The following is a 23,319-nucleotide window of genomic DNA, read 5'->3' as shown; positions in this document are numbered from 1 at the left end:
CATGGCACCCCCTCATCCCTATCCTGGTATGCATGGTCCCCTCACCCTGCAATCCTGGTATGTGTGATACCTTCATCCTGGTATGCATGGCACCCCATTCCTTATCCTGGTATGCATGGTCCCCTCACCCCCAATCCGGGTATGCAAGGTACCCCTCATCTCTATTCTGGTATGCATGGTACCCCTCATCCCTATTCTGGTAAGCATGGTACCCCACATTCCTATCCTGGTATGTATGGCACCCCTCATCCCCCAATCCAGGTATGCATGTCCCCTCACCCCCCAATCCTGGTATGCATGATACCCCCTCATCCATATCCTGGTATGCATGGTCCCCTCTCCCCGCAATCCTGGTATGTGTGATACCCTCATCCTGGTATGCATGGTACCCCATTCCTTATCCTGGTATGCATGGTCCCCTCACCCCCAATCCGGGTATGCAAGGTACCCCTCATCTCTATTCTGATATGCATGGCACCCCATCCCTCATCCTGGTAAGCATGGTACCCCACATTCCTATCCTGGTATGTAAGGCACCCCTCATCCCCCAATCCTCATATGTATGGTACCCAATCCCTCATCCTGGTATGCATGGGTTCCATCATCCCCAATCCTGGCATGCATGGCACCCCATCCCTCATCCTGGTATGCATGGCACCCCTCATCCGTATTCTGGTATACATGGTACCCCTCATCCTGGTATACATTGCACCCCTCATCCCACTTCTGGTATGTATGGCACCCCTCATACCCAAATCCTGGTATGAATGGCACCCAATCCCTTATCCTGGTATGCATGGCTCCCTCATCCCCAATCCTGGTATGCATGGCACCCCATCCCTTATCCTGGTATGCATGGAACCCCGTATTCATGGTACCCCTCATCCTCGTATGTATGGCACCCCATCCCTCATCCTGGTATGCATGGTACCCTGCATTTCTATCCTGGTATACATAGTACCCCCCCTATTCTGGTAGGCATGGCACCCCTCACCCCGCAATCCTGATATGCATGGTCCCCTCACACCCCAATCCTGGTATGCATGGTCCCCTCAACCCCCAATCCTGGTATGCATGGTCCCCTCACCCCCCAATCCTAGTATACATGTGTGGAGGTTTCACCAATTTAAGATATACCAGGTAACTGCTCTCCTCCAAATTAAAGATGTCCGAGTGCATGCAGAGAAGCTAATTAACCAAATCTGCTAATCTGGTTGAAAAACTTCACTCAGAGACTGAACCACGCTAAATGGCATACTTTATTACGTAGACATGGGGTTATATAGTATTCTACTTCTAGGTGGGATTAGTAAAATTCATTGCTTTTTCTGATAACTTGGCACACTGTAATTTGCTCATCCATGTATCTCTTAGTATCAAGTAAAGCCTTAGGAATTCTGATGGGAGGGATGAGTTCGTCTCTCAGCGCCATCTTTGCAAACTCGACATGAATCTCTCTGTTATCAGCCATGCACATGCATACGTCATTCCCAGGAAATCATTTAGTTGTTCATGTCTACAAATAAAAACAGAATCTGTTAGTTATATATTCATTAACTATTAATATAATCCATGTGCATATACACATTTGCATACATACATACACATAGATTATTTCATCATCTCTATATTAATTCACACTGATTAGGTGATCTATTAAAAGAAACTAATTGATTTTCTATAATATATATATTTTAATTGAACACATGTCCCCTCACCCCTCAATCCTGGTATGCATGTTCCCTCACTCCCCAATCCTGGTATGTGTGGTACCCTCATCCTGGTATGCATGGCACCCCATTCCTCATCCTGGTATGCATGGTCCCCTCACCCCCAAACCTGATATGCATGGTACCCCTCATCCCTATTCTAGTATGCATGGTACACCTCATCCTAGTATGTATGGTACCCCGCATTCCTATCCTGATATGCATCGTACCCCTCATCCCTTTTCTGGTATGCATGGCACCCCTCAGCCCCCAATCCTGGTATGCATAGTCCCCTCACTCTCCAATCCTTGTATGCATGGTCCTCTCACTCCCCAATCCTAGTATGCATGGTCCCCTGACCCCCCAGTCCTGATATGCATGGTCCCCTCACACCCCAATCCTGGTATGCATGGTACCCCTCCATCCCTATCCTGGTATACATGGTCCACTCACCCCCCTAATACTGGTATCTGTGGTACCCCTAATCCTGGTATGCATGGCACCCCATTCCTCATCCTGGTATGCATGATCCCCCACCCTCCAATCCTTGTATGCATGGTCCCTTCACCGCCAAATCCTGATTTGTATGGTACCCCTCATCCCCAATGCTGGAATGCATGGCCCCCTCAGCCCCCAATCCTGGTATGCATGGTCCTCTCAGCCCCCAAATCATGGTATGCATGGTCCTCTCACCACCCAATCCTGGCTTGCATGGTACCCCCTCATCACAATCCTTGTATGTATGGCACCCCATTCCTCATTCTGGTATGCATGGACCCCTCATCCCTATTCTGGTATGCATAACACCCCAAACCCCCCAATCCAGGTATGCATGGACCCCTTACCCCCCAATCCTGGTGTGTATGGCACCTATCATCCTCCAATCCTGGTATGCATAGTTCCCTCACCCCCCCAATCCTGATATGCATGGTTCCCTCACCCCCCAATCCTGGTATGAAAGGTCCCCTCAACCCCCAATCTTGGTAAGCATGGTCCCCTCACAGCCCAATTCTGGTACTCATGGCACCCCTCACCCCCAAATCCTGGTAAGCATGACACCCCTCATCATTATCCTAGTATGAATCGTCTCCTCACCCCCCAATCCTGGTATGCATGGTACGCCCTCATCCCTATCTTGGTATGTATGGTCCCCTAACCCCCAATTCTTGTATGCATAGTACCCCCTCATCCCTAGCCTGGTATGTATGGTAACCCCTCAGACACCAATCTTGGTATGCATGGCACCCCTAATCCCCCAATCCTGGTATGCATGGTCCCCTCAACCCCAATCCTTTTATGCATGGTCCCCTGACCCCCCAAACATGGTGTGCATGGTCCCCTCACCCCCCATTCCTGGTATGCATGGTGCCCTCACACACCAATCCTGGTATGCATGGCCCCCTCATCCCCCAATCCTGGTATGCATGGTGCCCTCACACACCAATCCTGGTATGCATGGCCCCCTCATCCCCCAATCCTGGTATGCATGGTCCCCTCACCCCCCAATACTGGTGTGCATGGTCCCCTCACCCCCCAATACTGGTATGCATGGTCCCCTCACACCCCAATCCTGGTATGCATGGTACCCTCTCATCCGTAACCTGGTATGTATGACACCCCTCGTCCTCCTATCCTGGTATGTATGGGCCCCTTGCCCCCAATCATGGTATGTATGGCACACCTCACCCCCAAATCCTGGTATGTATGGCACACCTCACCCCCCAATCATGGTATATATGGTCCCCTCACCCCCCAATTCTGGTATGTATGGCACACTTCTACCCCCAATCCTGATATGCATGGCAATCTTCACCCCCCAATCCTGGTATGCATGGTTCCCTCACCCTACAATCCTGGTATGCATGGTCCCCTCACACCCCAATCCAGGTATGCATGGTCCCCTTACCTCCCAACTCTGGTATGTATGGCACCCCTCACCCCCCCAATCCTGGTATGTGTGGTACCCCTCATACTGGTATGCATGGTCCTCCCCCTCAAACCCCAATCATGGTATGCATGGTACCCCTCATTCCTATCTTGGAAAGTATGGTCCCCTCACCCGCCAATCCTGGTATGCATGGCACCACTCAGCCCCTAATCCTGGTATGCATGGTACCCCATCATCCCTACTCTGGTATGCATTGTCCCCTCAACCCCAATCCTGATATGCATGGCACCCCCTCATCCATTTCCTGGTATGCATGGTCCCCTCACCCCACAATCCTGGTATGCATGGTGCCCCCTCATCCCTATCCTGTTATGTATAGTACCCCCTCACCCCCCAATCCTGGAATGCATGGCACCCCTTACCCCCCAATCCTGGTATGTTTGGGCACCCCACCCCCCAATCCTGCTATGTATGGCACCCCTCACCCAACAATCCTGGTATGCATGGTCCCCTCACCCCCCAATCCTGGTTTGCATGGTCCCCTCACCCCCCAATCCTGGTATGCACGACACCCTCACCCCCAATCCTGATATGCATGGTCCCCTCAACCCCAATCCTGGTATGCATAGTCCCCTCACCCCCAAATTATGGGATGCAAGGTCCCCTCACCTCCTAGTATGTATGTCACCCCTCTCCCCCTAATCCTGGTATGCTTAGTCCCCTCAACCCCCAATCCTGGTATGCATGGTCCCCTCATCCCCTAATCCTGGTATGCATGTTTCCCTTACCCCCCAATCATGATATGCAAGGTTCCATCTAGTGTTGAGCCACCCCCGTAGTGTTCGAGTACGGTTCCGTTCGTCGAACACCCGTGTGTTCGCCGAACTGTTCGTCGAACTGTTCGTCGAACACCTTCGAACACCATTAAAACCAATGGCAGGCAAACAAAAACACATAGAAACACATAGAAAACACCTTCAAAGGTGTCCAAAAGCTGACAAACTGCTCAGAAGACACAACTAACACATGGAAAAGTGACAAGTACATATAGTCATGCGAAAAGAAAAGAGGTGGAGGAGTAAAAGGAGGGGGAGACACAGATATAGGCATGTCATGCCCTTCTAAAATCCAAAAAGTGAGAAGCCGACACGTTCAGTCCGCTCCTGCCCGTGCCACCTCCGTGTCGCCGGGTTTGTGCCAGAGCCGCAGTGAACCCTGACGGCCAGCCCCCCTCTCCCAATACTGGTGCCTGTCCGCTGGTGGGTGGAGCGAGCCCCCCTGTGGTGGAGGCAGCGCTAAGCTTTTTAATTTAAATTGTCTCTCTAATTTGAATGAATACACTTTAAATCCATTTACAAGGATCTATTGGAGGGCAAGTCTCATGCCAGCAGCCGCGTAATTCCAGCTCCAGTAGCGTCCACTAAAGCTGCTGCAGTTAAAAAGCTTTTATAAGGATCGAGCTCGGCTGTCCACCGCAAGGCATCCTACTGCCAGTCCCAGCCCCTATGCCTTGGGGTGCCTCCTGATGCTCTTCACTGAGTATCCCGTGGTCCCGAAGCATTTCCTTTGAAAAAATTAAGTGTCCAAACTACAGGTGGTGTAGCTTGCTTAACAGCCGGGATAATCCGCTGACTAGCAGACACTGCTACTAGGCACAAAGTATTTCCTGGGCTAGATGCAGTTAAAAATTTGTAATTAGATACTCTCGTTGGATGCTGAGAAAGCATTCCATAGAGTCTCCTGGCACGCCATATATGATTCTCTTAAAAAGCTTGGGGTAGGGGTCTAGGGGACCCTTTTATAGCCAAAATCACGGCCCTGTATCACAATACGTCACCTAGGCTGAAGATAAATGGAACTGTAGCACCCTGAGGAATCGGGTGCTACAGAGGTATTGCACCTCACCCAGAGGTGTGATATCTCACTCTCAGGTAAGGATGGAGTGTGGATCAGGACCCGACACCTGCATGCATTACACCACATTGCCGTGGGGCAGGGCGACCAATATGCCTCTGAGATGGGCACGACAGTCCCTGTCCCTGGCTGGAGTGGGGGGAGGGAACACTGAGGAAGGGGAACCCTGTAGTGCAGGAGCAGGGAGGAAGCAGTTCCTGGGTGCATTGAGAAGGGAGTATAAAAGGTGGGTACCATCTTAGTTCAGTGCAGAGAAGTCTGAGCAGAAGTGGCAGGGAGCAGGGGCTCTGCATGAGCTCTGCTCCGGAGGCGGGCCTAGTAACAGAGGCCCAGGCCTGGAAGAGGGAGAAGGAAGGAAGAGGAGCGGAGAAGGCTCCAGGAACGAGGAATGATGGGATCCCAGGGGTGCGGACGGGTGAGTCGCCACCGCACGCCCGAATCCACCTGCGTGGAGGGGGCAGGCCAAAGGGGGAGACCGGTCCCCGAAACTAGTGGAGGCAGGAAACGACCCTCAGCTAGAAACCGGAGGCTGGGACATTTTATGTGGCGCAGCCCCTCGCTACACCCGCTAGGAAGGCACCACATAGGGTCAGGGAAACTGGCGCCAAGTTTACCAAGAGGAGGCCCGAGGCAGCCGGACAGAAGGGTTGGTAAGAAAGGCCATACAAACGACACACAAAGGGGGTCCTGTGAAGTGCTCCAAAGTTATCTGGGAGTTGTCTGAGCCCCTCACCTGGTGAGCACAGTACGACGTGGGCAGCCGTTACCTGCAGACGTGGTCTGGATAATAAGAACTGTGAGTAAAGGCCCTGGACTGCATCACTGACTCCGTGTCGTTACTGCTGCTGCCCTGCACCATCACCCCCATCCTCTGCATACACTGCCCTGAGGCTATACTCCTCCCGTGGGAAGTTATGCTACGCTCTGCTGCACCCACAACACCAGCCTCAGCGGTCTGCCCTGCAGCGGCGGTTCACTCTGACCGCAATCCACGGGTGGCGTAGTCGGACATTTAAACATCAAAACCACATAAATAGTTCCGCCACTGGTTTGACCACCCTGAGCCACGGAACCGGGTCGCCGCCACGAAGACTACAACCACCAGCATCCACCAAAAAGGGTCCGGCTCCAGGTGTCCCAAGGCCCAGGGGGTGCATCAGAACATTTTCATCACCTTTCACAATCACCAATGGGACAAGGCAGGGATGTCCTCTGTCCCCTCTCTTATACATCCTAGCGATGGAGCACCTGCTCTCATCAATTCGCCATAACCCCAATATTAGGTGGATTGAGGTGGGAGGCACCGAGTACAAGTGCTCTCTATTTGCTGATGATGTCCTAGTATATATCACTCAATCACATATATCCATCCATGCTGTTATGGCTGAAATAGATCACTTTGTTACATGGTCAAATTTTAAAATTAATGCAGCGAAGTCTGAGGCCCTCGATGTCTCCCTCCCCAAATCCATATAGGATTCCATCCAGTCCAACTTTCCCTTTGCCTGGCCCTCACAGGGTATCAAATACTTAGGAATTCCTATTCATAGAGACCTCTCCCATCTATGTTATCTTAATTTTGGGCCCTTTATTGAACAACTCCATACAGACCACGGTTGGCAAGTTAGAACTGTAAGATTCACTACGTGAACCACTGGTGTTTTGTGGAAAAGCACATGTACACTGTGTTCCAAATTATTATGCAAAAAGTGTTTAGGAGTGATAAGGGAAGAATTTGTTTGTTTGTCAGTTAAACTCATTGATGGTGATGTGTGTCAGGGCTCTTTATATCACTGTAAGCAATTGCAGACACCTGTGCTAATTAGTTTGGCAGGTGTGTCCAATGAAAGGCAAGACTACTTAAGAAGGCTGTCTCACATTATTAAGCAGCCTGCATTTTCTGCCAAAATGGGAAAGAAAAAGGATGTGTTGGCTGCTGAGAAGTAACAAATTGTGGAGTGTTTAGGTCAAGGCATGACTACAATCAACATTGTGCGATGATCAGGATGAAGTGTCTTGGCAATCAAGAAGTATGTAGCTGATTCACAGTACACACGTGTGCGTGCTGATAAGGGCAAATTGAGGACTCTTTCCTACAGGCAATTACGTCAGGTTAAAAGAGCAGCGGCAAAAAAGCCTTGTCATAGCAGCAGACAAGTCTTTGAAGCTGCTGGTGCCTCCAACGTCCCCCGAACAACAAGATGCAGGGTCCTTCAGAGGTTTGCAGCTGTGCATACGCCATCCTGTCGACCTCCTCTATCCACTTCACACAAGCAGAAACGGCTCCAGTGGGCCAAACATTACATGAAGACTGATTTCAAAACTGTTTTGTTCACGGATGAGTGCCATGCAGCGCTCGATGGTCCAGATGGATGGAGTGGAGGATGGCTGGTTGATGGACACCCCACGCAAACACGGCTACAGCGCCAACAAGGAGGAGGTGGAGTAATGTTTTGGGCTGGAATCATGGGAGATTGTCGGCCCCTTTAGGATCCCTGAAGGCGCTAAAGATGAACTCCATAATGTATGTGGATTTTCTCAAACAGCACTTCCTGCCATGGTTCAAGAAGAAGAACCGTGTATTTCACAGCAAGATCATTTTTTTGCATGATAATGCACCATCTCATGCTGCACATAAAACATCTGCATCTCTGGCTGATATGGGCATAAAAGGGGACAAACTTATGGTGTGACCCCCATGCTCCCCTGACCTCTACCCCATTCAGAACCTCTGGAGCATCATCAAAAGGAGTGTCTATGATGGCGGGAGGCAGTTCACATCTAAGCAACAGCTCTGGGAGGGTATTCTGTCCTCATGCAAAACAATTGAAGCAGAAACCATCCAAAACCTGACAAATTCAATGGACGAGAGAGTTCAGAAGCTCCTTTCGAACAAGGGGTCCTATGTGAAAATGTAACATCACCTAGAATAAAGTTTTGAGTTGAAAACTGTTTGATTTCAGTTTCTAATAACCTGCTAATGCTTATAATTTCAAAAATGACCATTTTTTGGTCTTTGTTAAAATGAAAAGGATGATCGAAAAGTTTGGGGGATCTAAGAGTGTGGCAACCCAGTAGTCATGATTACTTCGAATTCTGACAATATGAGGGTCATGTTGCAGGTAGTGCAGCAAGAAGGCACTTATGTGTCTTGCGCATCTCGGAGCCCCAAAATTATTTTCCGGGCTAGATGCAGCTAAAAATTATTATTAATTTTAAATCTGGTGGAGCTTAGTATAGATGGCCTAATAGAATCAGTGCTGCACACTGCTACAAAGCCCAAATTATTTTCCAGCCAAGATACAGATAAACATGATTAGTAATTTGAAAGCTTAAAACGGTTGGTAGGGTGATTTTAACCAATCATCAAGCTTTTACTCTCCCCAGGATGACACAGGGGTAGAAAAGTCGTTTCGGATCCATGATTTGTTCATCTTTATGAACGCGAGTCTGTCTACATTATCAGTGGAGAGCCGCGTGCGCTTATCTGTCAGCACACCACCAGCAGCGCTGAACACACGTTCAGACAGAACGCTGGCTGCGGGGCATGACAAGATCTCCAAGGCGTAAGTGGCTAGCTCCGGCCATTTATCCAGATTGGAAGCCCAAAAAGAGCAAGGGTCCAGTGACACAGTCATGGCTTCAATGTTTACTTGGAGATACTCCTGTACCATCGTCTCTAGGCGTTGACTATGTGTCAGACTTCTTGTCTCCTGTGGCCTTGCAAAGGATGGGCTAAAAAAGTGGTGAAATGATTCCGCAAAATTGATGTTACCAGCAGATACTGTGGTTCTGTTACGGTTTGAGTGCTGAACACTCGACGGTCCCACGGTTGGCAAGTTGGAACTGTGAGATTCACTACGTGCACCACTGGTGTTTTGTGGAAAAGCACATGTAAGATTCTGCAACAGTCTCTGCTGATACTCCTGCATGCGTGCATCCCTTTCTATGGCAGGAATAATTTCTGCAAATTTACTTTTGTACCGGGGATCTAACAGTGTGGCAACCCAGTAGTCAGTATTATTTCTAATTCTCACAATTCGAGGGTCATGTTGCAGGTAGTGCAGCAAGAAGGCTGTGTGTTGCGCATCCAGGAGCACCAAGTCCCTGTTGTGTTGGTGGCGAGGTAACAATCATGCTTCCTTCCTCTGTCCTCTCCCCCCAACCTCGCACAACAGAAATGTGATCAAGGTCTCCCCCATCTGATGAGTCTTCCATCAGTTCGTCCTCCACTTCTTCCTGGGCTCCTGCACCTTCCTCACTAGTTTGGCTGCTACCATGCGCCCTGGTAAAACCATCTCCCCCACCCTCACATGCCTGCCGCCTTGGTGCTGCCGACCGTCTGGACCTTGCAGATGTTAGCCCTTCCGCATACAACTCCTCCTCCTCTACTTCCTCCACCTCCTCTTGTGCCACCACCTGACTCCGAATTCTGTTTAACATGTGCTCCAGCATGTAAATCACCGGAATAGTCATGCTGATAATGGCATCGTCAGCACTAAACATCTTCGTCGCCATTTCAAAACTGTGCAGAGGGGTGCATAGGTCCCTGATCTGAGACCACTCCTCCAGCGTGATTTGCCCCACCTCTGGATCTCGTTGGCCCAGGCTATACGTCAGAACGTATTGCACCAGGGCTTGTCGGTGCTGCCACAGTCGCTGCAACATGTGCAGAGTTGAATTCCACCGGGTAGGCACATCGCATTTTAGCCGTTGAAGTGGCAGGCCCAACGACTTCTGTAGAGATGTAAGTCGCTGAGCTGCGGGATGCGAACGGCGGAAGTGAGCACACAGCGACCGTGCCCTCTGCAGAAAGCCATCTAGTCTGGGATAGTGGGCTAAAAATTGCTGGACAACCAGGTTCAACACGTGAGCCATACAAGGCACGTGTGTGACATTGCCCCGGCGAAGGGCCGCACCCAGGTTTGCAGCATTGTCGCACACGGCCTTCCCTGGTTTCAGGTCCAGTGGAGACAACGATTCATGAAATTGGTTCTCCAGAGCTGACCACAACTCCTCAGCTGTGTGACTCACATTTCCCAGACATTTCAAAGTAAAAACCGCCTGATGACGTTGAGCCCTACTGCCAGCATAGTAAGGAGGTGTGCAGGATCCCTTCTGCGCAGTTAGAAAGCTTGTGTCATGACCAGACAGGCTTTGGGTGCAGGTGTTAGACCGAGAGGAGGTTGAGGAGGCAGAAGCAGTGGAGGAACTTTGACATAAAGAGGATTGACGCACAACTCGTGGGGACGGCAAGACTTGGGCAGCAGCCCCTTGTCCTGCTGTCACCATAGTTACCCAGCGCCCAGTCAGCGACATGTAACGCCCCTGTCCATGCCTACTCGTCCAAGTGTCTGTGGTGAAATGCACCCTGTCACACACAGAGTTTCTCAAAGAAGCGGTGATGTTGTGTGCGACATGCTGGTGGAGCGCAGGCACACCTTTCTTTGAGAAGTAGTGCCGACTGTGCATCTGGTACTGGGGCACTGCGACGGACATAAGGTCTCGAAAATCCTCTGTGTCCACCAGGCGGAAAGGCAGCATTTCTGTAGCCAAGATCTTGCAGATGGTGAAATTCAACCTCTTAGCGTTCTCATGGCTAGGAGGAAATGGTCTTTTACTTGTCCACATCTGAGGGACCGAGGGCTGGCTATTGTGCTTAGACGGGGTTGATAAGGGTGTCCCCGGCAAACTGCCGGTCTGTGAGGAAGATGCAGGCGGACATGTTAGGTTGCCTTGATCCAAAGGTAGTGCTATCAATGTCGGACAGCGCTCAACACCAGCTGGTGTTACCACCTCCAAAGAAAATGATGACCTGCCAGTCACGCTGGCTGTTGCGGGTAAAGAGGTGGCAGGTCTGCGCCCCAAAACAGGTGTGACTGCTGTCCCCCCAGTCACAGAGGATGAAGAGGCCGCGGATGCACAAGATATGGCAGACGGTGGTTGGCCCGGCCGGCTAGGCCGCATTGTAGCACACTGAGCTTCCCACTGCAACTTATGCTTCATGTCTATGTGCCGGTTCATGCATGAAGTACTCAAACTATGTATTTTTTGGCTTCTACTTAGCTTTTGCTGACAAATGTTACAGATAACACGAGTTGGGTCATCTTTATCGATCTGAAAAAATGCCCAGGCTATGCAAGGCTTAGCACCCATGCGACCTGAAGAGCCACCACGACTTGTGGTGAGAGGCAGAGTTGTGTTTGAGGATGCAGTTGTTGACGTGCTTCCAGTACTACGTCTCTGTCCAGGAAGGCGCAACCTGACCTCGTCGTCACTAGCATCTTCCTCCACCTCCTCTGCTGACCTCATCTCTTGGCTGACTGTGGGTTGACAGTAAGTGGGATCTCCAACCTCATCATCATCACCCTGTGCGTTATCACACCCGTCGTCCTCAGAGCCAACCTGTTCCTGCCCTGACAAAAAACTAAAGTTGTCGCTCCAATCAGGTATTTGAGTCTCATCATCGTCTTCCTCATTGTCTCCACCAACAGGAGTTACAGTTTGGGAATGAGGGTCTACATTATGGTCAGAACCTTCTGCGTCTGGTCCTGGATCCGACTCATAAAGATTCTGGGCATCAGTGCAGATCATTTCCTCGTCTGGATTCACAGAAGCGCTGGAGTCGACCTCTGATTCCCAGGCTATAGTATGAGTAAACAGCTCTGCAGACTCAACCATCTGTTCTACCTCATACTCAGACGGGCAGCTGGAGATTTGGGAGCTGTGAGGAAGCAAGTGCGATTGAGGTGACACCTTTGAGGACTGGAGTATTTGTGATGTTGAAGTTGATGTGGAGGAGAGCCCACTTAAAGGAGCAGTTGATATCCGTTGAAGCACCTGCTGTTTTTGTGCCTCATCTGGAATTTGTAGCGATTGGCGTGGCCGTAAGAAAGGGATCTTATCACATTGTCCGCTAAAAGAAGTAGACATTTTAGTTTGGCTGGAAGATGGTCTTTCTTCTGCAGATGTTACTGTTGCTTTAACACCTACCCCACGGACACAACCTTTTTTCCCCTTCCCAACACGCCTATTCCCCTTTCCACCAGCAGCAGGCCTTTTTCCACTCATTTTGGTGGTTAACTAATTCACAACTCTGGAGTTGTTTGCACAAAAAAACAATGGATGGGAACCGAGCAGAGCTGAGTGGCCAAACTGTGGTATTAGGCCAAAACTATTGGCTGGGTTAGATGCAGAAAAAAATTATATTCAATTTGCAACCTGATGGAGGTCAGTATAGATGGACTAATAGAACAAGTCCCACACACAGCTAGAAGCCCAAATATTTTTTCAGAGGTAGATGCAGAAAAAAAATCTATTCAGTTTGCAACCTGATGGAGGTCAGTATAGATGGACTAATAGAGAAAGTCCCACACACTGCTAGAAGGCCAAATATTTTTTCAGAGCTAGATGCAGACAAAAAATTATTTTGAATTTGCAACCTGATGGAGGTCAGTATAGATGGACTAATAGAACAAGTCCCACACACTGCTAGAAGGCCAAATATTTTTTCAGAGGTAGATGCAGAAAAAAATTATATTCAGTTTGCAACCTGGTGGAGGTCAGTATAGATGGATTAATAGAACAAGTCCCACACACAGCTAGAAGCCCAATATTTTTTCAGAGGTAGATGCAGAAAAAATATATATTCAGTTTGCAACCTGATGGAGGTCAGTATAGATGGACTAATAGAGAAAGTCCCACACACAGCTAGAAGGCCAAATATTTTTTCAGAGCTAGATGCAGAAAAAAATTATATTCAGTTTGCAACCTGGTGGAGGTTAGTATAGATGGACTAATAGAATGATGCTATGCCCAAAAGATTTTACTTCACTAGGTGCAGTAAAAAAATTGGTATTCTATACACAGGTGGTATATCTTGCAACACAGATAGGCTACTCCACTGACTAACACACTCTGCAATAGGCCAAAAAGGATTAGCTTTGCTAGATTCAGCCAAATGCTGTGAAAAGAACTTGCACAGCACTGGCACAGACCTGCCTGGCAAAAACTGATAGGAACTGATGTAACCTAGTCCTGAAAAGGACTGCAATTACAATTAGTCTTTACTCCCACAATCTGTCTATTTAAGAGCACAGACCTGCCTGATAAAAGTCGTAGGAAATGCTGTAACCTAGTCCTTAAAAGGACTGCAATCACAACTATTCCCTACTCCCAAGCTATCTGTAGATTTGTGCGAAATTTGGCTTGAAATTAACAAGGTATAGCGCACACAGCAACAGCGGTGCCGTCTAACACGCAGCTGCAGCAGTGAGAAAATGGTGGCGACGGGGAAAATGGCTGGGTCTTATAGGGCAAGGACATGTGACATACACTGCCAATGACACATGCCCTTGCTTGTGTGAAAAAAAGCACTTCGCTCCGTGTGTGCGCTGCTGATAGGCTGACAGATTGCACCTCCCCACTGTAAATGTGGGAAAGAGAAAAAAAAATGGAGTTCTTCATTATTCCTGCAGAGATCCACCCCTGGCCCCTCCCCCCACCCCGCTGTACACTCAAACTGCGTATTAACATTAATTTTCATCATTACTGAGAAAAAATCCAGTTATGATTTTGGTGCACGAACAGTTATCGAACATAACCTCGAACAGCCGAATTTTTCTCAAATCGTTCGTGTTCGCCGAACGGCTCGAACACCGCCCAAAACAGCTCGAATTTGAGATTGGCGAACAGTTCGAGTAGAACAACGCTCATCTCTAGTTCCATCACCCCCCAATCCTGGTATGTATGGCACATCTCACCCACTAATCCTGGTATGTATGGGCACCCCACCCACCAATCCTGGTATGTATTGCACCCCTCACGCCTCAATCTTGGTATGCATGGTCCCCTCACCTCCCAATCCTGGTATGAATGGTCCCCTCACCCCCTAATCCTGGTATGTACAGCACCCCTCACCCCCAATCCTAATATGCATGGTCCCCTCACCTCCCAATCCTGGTATGCATTGCACCGCTCACCCCCCAATCCTGGTACGCATGGTTCCCTCAACCCAAATCCTGGTATGCATGGCCCCTCACCCCCCAATCCTAAAATGCATGGTCCCCTCACGCCCCAATCCTGGTATGCATGGTCCCCTCACCCCCCAATCCTGGTATGCATGGTCCCCTCACCCCCAATCCTGGTATGCATGGTAGCTCCTCATCCCAATCCTGGTATGTATGGCATCCCTCACCCACAAATCCTGGTATTGATTGGCCCCTCATTCCCCAATCCTGGTATGTATGGCACCCCTCACCCCTCAATCCTGTATGTATGGCAACCCTCACCCCTCAATCATGGTATGTATGGCACCCCTCACCCTTCAATCCTAGTATGCATGGTCCCCTCACCCCCCAATCCTTTTAAGCATGGCCCCCTCACCCCCCAAACCTGGTATGCATGGTCCCCTCAACCCCAATCCTGGTATGCATGGCACCCCTCACCCCCAAATAATAGTATACATGGCAACCCCTCATCCCTATCTTGGTATGCATAGTCCCCTCACCCCCCAATTCTGGTATGCATGGTACCCCCACATCCCTATCCTGGTATGTATGGCACCCCTCTCCCACTAATACTGGTACAAATGGGCACCCCACCCCCCAATCCTGGTATGTATGGCACCCCTCGCCACTCAATCCTAGTATGCATGGTCCCCTCACCTCCCAATGCTAATATGCATGGTCCCCTCACCCCCTAATCCTGGTATGTACAGCACCCCACACCATCAATCCTAGAATGCATGGTCCCCTCACCTCCCAATCCTGGTATGCATGGAACCCCTCACCCCCAATCCTGGTACTCATGGTTCCCTCAACCCCAATCCTGGTACACATGGTCACCTCACCCCCCAATCCTGGTATGCATGGTCCCCTCACCCCCCATTCCTGGTATGCATGATAACTCCTCATTCCTAACCTGGTATGTATGGTATCCCTCACCCATCAATCCTGGTATGTATGGGCCCCTCATACCCCAATCCTGGTATGTATGGCACCCCTCACCCCTCAATCCTGGTATGCATGGCACCCCTCACCACCCAATCCTGGTATGCATGGTCCCCTCAACCCCAATACTTTTATGCATGGTCCCCCCACCCCCCAAACCTGGTATGCATGGTCTCATCACCCCCCAATCCTGGTATGCATGTTACCCTCACCCCCCATTCCTGGTATGCATGGTGACCTCACACCCCAATCCTGGTATGCATGGTCCCCCCACACCCCAATACTGATATTAATTGCACCTCTCACTCACCAATCTGGTATGTATTGTCCCCTAACCCCCTCCAATCCTGGTATGCATGGACCCCTCACCCCCCAATCCTGTTATACATGGTCCCCTCACCCCCAATCCTGGTATGCATGGTCCCCTCACCCCCGAATCCTGGTATTCATGGTCCCCTCACCCACAAATCCTGGTATGCATAGCACCCCTCACCCCCAAATCCTGGTAAGCATAGTACCCCCACATCCCTATCCTGGTATATATGGTGCCCCCTCACCCCCCTATACTGGTATGCATGGCACCCCTCACCCCCCGATCCTGGTATGCATTGCCCCCTCATCCCCCAATCCTGGTGTGCATGGTCCCTTCACCCCCCAATCCTGGTATGTATGGGCCCCTCATCCCCCAATCCTGGTATGCATGGCACCTCTCACCCCCCAATCCTGGTATGTATGGCACCCTCACCCCCCAATCCTGGTATATATGGGCCCCTCACCCCAAAAATCTGGTATTTATGGCACCTCTCACCCCCCAATCCTGGTATGTATGGCACCCCTCACACCCGAATACTGGTATGTTTGGTCCCATCACCCTCCAATCCTGGTATGCATAGTCCTCTTAACCTCCAATCCTGGTATGCATGGTCCCCTTACCCCCCAATCGTGGTATGTATGGCACCCCTTATACCCAATCCTAGTATGTGTGGTGCCCCTCATCCTGGTATGCATGGTCCCCCCCTCACCCTTCAATTATGGTATGCATAGTCCCCTAACCCCACAATCCTGGTATGCAAACACACCCTCATTCCTTTCCTGGTATGCATGGTCTCCTCACCCCCCAATTGTGGAATGCATGGTACCCCCTCATTCACACTCTGATATGCATGGTTCCCTCATCCCCAATCCTGGTGTGCATGGTCCCCTCACCGCCCAATCCTGGTATGCATGGCACTCCTCACCCCCAATCCTGGTTTGCATGTTACCCCTTCATACCTATTCTGGTATGCATGGTCCCCTCACCCAAAATCCTGGAATGCATGCTACCCCCTAATCTCTATTCTGCTATGAATGGTCCCCTCACCCCCCAATCCTGCTATGCATGGTACCCCCTCATCCCTATCCTGGAATGCATGGCACCCCTCACCCCACAATCATGGTATGCATGGTACCCATCATCCTCAATGCTAGTATGCATGGCCCCCTCACCACCCAATCCTGGAATGCATGTTCCACTCACCCCCCAATCCTGGTATGCATTGTCCCCTCACCCCCGAATCCTGTATGCATGTTACCCCCTCATCCCTATCCTGGTATGCTTGGTACCCTCACCCCCAATCCTTGTATGCATGGTACCCCCTCATCACTATCCTGGCATGCATGGTCCCCTGACCCCCTAATTCTTGTATGCATAGTAGCACCTCATCTCTATCCTGGTATGTATGGTACCCCCTCACCCCCCGATCCTGGTATGCATGGACCCCTCATCCACCAATCATAGTATGCATGGTCCCCTCACCCCCCAATCCTGGAATGCATGGTACCCCCTCATCCCTATCCTGGTATGTATGGCACCCCTCACCCACCAATTCCGATATGAATGTGCTCCTAATCTCCCAATCCTGGTATGTATGGCACCCCTCACCCCCCAACTCTGGGATGTATGGCACCCCGCACACCCCTTTCCTGGTATGTATGGCACCCCTCACTCCCCAATCCTAGTATGTATGGTCCCCTCACCCTCCAATCCTGGTATGCATGGCCCTCAAACCCCCCAATCCTTGTATGCATGGTCCCCTAACACCCCAATTCTGGTATGTGTGATACCCCTCATCCTAGTATTCATGGTGCCCCCCTCACCCCACAATCCTGGTATGCATGGTACCCTTACCCCACAATCATGGCATGCATGGTACCCCCTCATCCCTATCCTGGTATGCATGGTCCCCTCACCCCTCAATTCTTGTATGCATGGTACCCCCTCAACCATACCCTGATATGCATGGTCACCTCACCCCCTAATCCTGGTATGCATGGTCCCCTCACCCCCCCGGTCCTGGTATGTATGACACCCCTCACCCCCAATCCTTGTATGCATGGCACCCCTTGCCCCCCAATCCTGGTATGCATGGCACCCCTCACCCCCAATCCTGGTATGCATAGTCCCCTTATCCCCCAATCCTGGTATGTATGGTCCCCTCACCCCCAATCCTGGTATGCATGGCACCCCTCACCCCCAAATAATAGTATACATGGCAACCCCTCATCCCAATCTTGGTATGCATAGTCCCCTCAACCCCCAATTCTGTTATTCATTGTACCCCCTCATCCCTATCCTGGTATGTGTGGCACCCCTCACCCACTAATCCTGGTATGTATGGGCTCCCCACCCCCCAATCCTGGTATGAAGGGCACCACTCACCACTCAATCCAGGTATGCATGGTCCCCTCACCTCCCAATCCTAATATGCATGGTCCCCTCACCCCCTAATCCTGGTATGTACAGCACCCCTCACCATCAATCTTGGTATGCATGGAACACCTCACCCCCAATCCTGGTACACATGGTCCCCTCACCTCCCAATCCTGGTATGCATGGTCCCCTCACCCCCTACTCCTGGTATGTACAGCACCCCTCACCCCAAATCCTAATATGCATGGTCCCCTCACCCCCCAATCCTGGTATGCATGTTGCCCCTCACCCCCCAATGCTGGTACGCATGGTGCCCTCAACCCAAATCCTGGTATGCATGGTCTCCTCACCCCCCAATCCTAAAATGCATGGTCCCCTCATGCCCCAATCCTGGTATGCATGGTCCCCTCACCCCCTAATCCTGGTATGCATGGTACCCTCACCCCCAATCCTGGTATGCATGGTGTCCCTCATCCACCAATACTGGTATGCATGGTCCCCTCACCCCCCAATCCTGTTATGCATGGTACCCTCTCATCCCTATCCTGGTATGTATGGCACCCCTCACCCACCAATTCCGATATATATGGGCCCCTAATCTCCCAATCCTGTTATGTTTGGCACCCCTCACCCCCCAACTCTGGGATGTATGGCACCCGTCACCCCCCAATCCTGGTATGTATGGCACCCCTCATTCCCCAATCCTAGTATGTATGGTCCCCTCACCCTCCAATCCTGGTATGCATGGTCCTCTTACCCCCCAATCCTGGTATGCATGGTCCCCTTACCCTCCAATCCTGGTATGTGTGGTACCCATCATCCTGGTATGCATGGTCCCCCCCTCACCCTCCAATCATGGTATGCATGGTCCACTAACCCCACAATTCTGGTATGCATGGTACCACATCATCCCTATCCTGGTATGCATGGTCCCCTCACCCCCCAATCATGGTATGCATGGTCCCCTTACCCCACAATCCTGGTATGCATGGTACCACCTAATCCCCTCATCCCTAATCTGATATGCATGGTCCCCTCACCCCCCAATTCTTGTATGCATGTTACCCCCTCATCCATACCCTGATATGCATGGTTCCCTCACCCCCTAATCCTGGTATGCCTGTTCCCCTCACCCCCCCGTACTGGTATTTATGACACCCCTCACCCCTCAATCCTGGTATGCATGGCACCCCTCGCCCCCCATCCTGGTATGCATGGCCCCCTTCACCCCCCAATCCTGGTATGCATAGTCCCCTTATCCCCCAATCCTGGTATGGATGGTCCCCTCACCTTCAATCCTTGTATGTATGGCACCCCTCACCTCCAAATAATAGTTTATATGGCAACCCCTCATCCCTATCTTGGCATGCATAGTCCCCTCACCCCCCAATTCTGGTATGCATGGTACCCCATCTGTTATGATCTGCTACAGAGACTAAGGAAAGAGAGGAGATCTGTCCCTACAATAGAACTAAACTAGATCCCTACGATGTAACGGGGAACCTGATCCTGCGATCAGACCCGCTAAAGTCCTCGGCTAGTCTGAACGCAGACCTATAGATGTGAGGGAGGGATCCCTACAAGATCTAGGGACTGGGAAAAGTTGGACACCTCCTAGCAGAAATAGTAGCAGTCAAAGACAAACACACAACAAAAAGGCATAGGGGTCAGAAGACCTAGCAAAACTAACAGAGAACGGCAACAGAGCAAAGCTAGCTCAACAGTAGTAAATACAAATGAAGTCCAGCAAAGCCAGGAGGGCGGAGCCGGATTAAATAGGCAAAATGGTCATGTGACCAGCAAACTAAAAAAAAACTAACAGGAGAGTTATAAGACCGTCATCCCTATCCTGGTATGTATGGCACCCCTCACCCACTAATCCTGGTATGTATGGGCACCCCACCCCCCAATCCTGGTATGTATGGCCCCCTCACCACTCAATCTGGTATGCATGGTCAACTCACCTCCCAATCCTAATATGCATGGTCCCCTCACCCCCTAATCCTGGTATGTACAGCAACCCTCACCATCAATCCTAGTATGCATGGTCCCCTCACTTCCCAATCCTGGTATGCATGGCACCCCTCACCCCCAATCCTTGTACGCATGGTTCCCTCAACCCCAATCCTGGTATGCATGGTCAACTCACCCCCCAATCCTGATATGCATGGTCCCCTCACCCCCCAATCCTGGTATGCATGGTCCCCTCACCCCCCAATCCTGGTATGCATGATACCTCCTCATCCCTAACCTGGTATGTATGGTATCCCTCACCCACCAATCCTGGTATGTATGGGCCCCTCATAGCCTAATCCTGGTATGTATGGCAACCCTCACCCCTCAATCCTGGTATGTATGGCACCCCTCACCCCCAAATCCTGTTATGCATGGTCCCCTTAACCCCAATCCTTTTATGCATGGTCCCCTCACCCCCCAAACCTGGTATGCATGGTCTCATCAACCACCTATCCTGGTATGCATGTACCCCTCACCCCCCAATCCTGGTGTGCATGGTCCCCTCACCCCCCATTCCTCGTATGCATGGTGCCCTCACACCCTAATCCTGGTATGCATGGTCCCCCAATCCTGATAATAATGGCAACTCTCACTCCCCAATCCTGGTATGTATTGTCCCCTCACCCCCCCAATCCTGGTATGCATGGTCCCCTCACCCCCCAATCCTGGAACGCATGGTGCCCTCATGTCCGAATCCTGGTATGCATGGTCCCCTCACCTACAAAACGTGGTATGCATAGCACCCCTCACCCCCAAATCCTGGTAAGTATAGAACCCCCACATCCCTATTCTGTTATATATGGTGCCCCCTCACCCCCCTATACTGGTATGCATGGCACCCCTCACCCCACGATCCTGGTATGCATGCCCCCCTCATCCCCCAATCCTGGTATGCATGGTCCCCTCACCCCTCAATCCTGGTATGTATGGCACCCCTCACCCCCAAATCCTGTTATGCATGGTCCCCTTAACCCCAATCCTTTTATGCATGGTCCCCTTAACCCCCAAACCTGGTATGCATGGTCTCATCAACCCCCTATCCTGGTATGCATGTACCCCTCACCCCCCAATCCTGGTGTGCATGGTCCCCTCACCCCCCATTCCTCGTATGCATGGTGCCCTCACACCCTAATCCTGGTATGCATGGTCCCCCAATCCTGATAATAATGGCAACTCTCACTCCCCAATCCTGGTATGTATTGTCCCCTCACCCCCCAATCCTGGTATGCATGGTCCCCTCACCGGCCAATCCTGGTATGTATGGGCCCCATATCCCCCAATACTGGTATGTATGGCAACTCTCACCCCCCAATCCTGGTATGTATGGCACCCCTCACACCCCAATACTGGTATGTATGGTCCCATCACCCTCCAATCCTGGTATGCATGGTCCTCTTAACCCCCAATCCTGGTATGCATGGTCCCCTTACCCCTCAATCCTGGTATGTATGGCACCCCTTATACCCATTCCTGGTATGTGTGGTACCCTTAATCCTGGTATGCATGGTCCCCCCCTCACCCTCCAATCATGGTATGCATGGTCCCCTAACCCCACAATCCTGGTATGCAAATACACCCTCATTCCTTTCCTGGTATGCATGGTCTCCTCACCCCCCAATTCTGGAATGCATGGTACCCCCTCATTCACACTCTGATATGCATGGTTCCCTCACCCCCAATCCTGGTATGCATGGTCCCCTCACCCCCCAATCCTGTTATGCATGGCACCCCTCACCCCCAATCCTGGTTTGCATGTTACCCCTTCATACCTATGCTGTTATGCATGGTCCCCTCACCCAAAATCCTGGTATGCATGCTACCCCCTCATCTCTATCCTGCTATGAATGGTCCCCTCACCCCCAATCCTGCTATGCATGGTACCCCCTCAACCCTATCCTGGTATGCCTGGCACCCCTCACCCCACAATCATGGTATGCATGGTACCCATCAACCCCAATGCTGGTATGCATGGCCCCCTCATCCCCCAATCCTTGTATGCATGGTCCCCTCACCACCCAATCCTTGTATGTATGTTCCACTCACCCCCCAATCCTGGTGTGCATTGTCCCCTCACCCCGAATCCTGTATGCATATTACCCCCTCATCCCTTTCCTGGTATGCATGGTACCCTCACCCCCCCAATCCTGGTATGCATGGTACCCCCTCATCCCTATCCTGGCATGCATGGTCCCCTCACCCCCTAGTTCTTGTATGCATAGTAGCACCTCATCCCTATCCTGGTATGTATGGTACCCCCTCACCCTTCAATCTTGGTATGCATGGCACCCCTCACCCCATAATCCTGGTATGCATGGACCCCTCATCCACCAATCCTGGTATGCATAGTCCCCTCACCCCCCAATCCTGGTATGCATGGTACCCCCTCATCCCTATACTGGTATGTATGGCACCCCTCACCCACCAATTCCGATATGTATGGGCCCCTAATCTCCCAATCCTGGTATGTATGGCACCCCTCACCCCCCAACTCTGGGATGTATGGCACCCCGCACACCCCAATCCTGGTATGTATGGCACCCCTCACTCCCCAGTCCTAGTATGTATGGTCCCCTCACCCTCCAATCCTGGTATGCATGGCCCTCAAACCCCCCAATCCTGGTATGCATGTTCCCCTAACCCCCCAATTCTGGTATGTGTGGCACCCCTTACCCCCCAATCCTGGTATGTGTGATACCCCTCATCCTGGTATTCATGGTCCCCCCCTCACCCCCCAATCATGGTATGCATGGTCCCCTTACCCCACAATCCTGGTATGCATGGTACCCTTACCCCACAATCCTGGTATGCATGGTACCCCCTCATCCCTATCCTGGTATGCATGGTCCCCTCACCCCTCAATTCTTGTATGCATGGTACCCCCGTAACCATATCCTGATATGCATGGTTACCTCACCCCCTAAACCTGGTATGCATGGTCCCCTCACCCCCCCGTCCTGGTATGTATGACACCCCTCACCCCCAATCCTGGTATGCATGGCACCCCTTGCCACCAAATCCTGGTATGCATGGCACCCCTCACCCCCAATCCTGGTATGCATAGTCCCCTTATCCCCCAATCCTGCAATGTATGGTCCCCTCACCCCCAATCCTGGTATGCATGGCACCCCTCACCCCCAAATAATAGTATACATG

This window comes from Phyllobates terribilis, unplaced genomic scaffold, assembly GCF_046119375.1.
Source record: "Phyllobates terribilis strain yellow unplaced genomic scaffold, ASM4611937v1 Scaffold_4__5_contigs__length_816908805, whole genome shotgun sequence".
In the NCBI taxonomy this organism is placed as follows: Eukaryota; Metazoa; Chordata; class Amphibia; order Anura; family Dendrobatidae; genus Phyllobates; species Phyllobates terribilis.
This window is presented reverse-complemented; position numbering follows the sequence as displayed.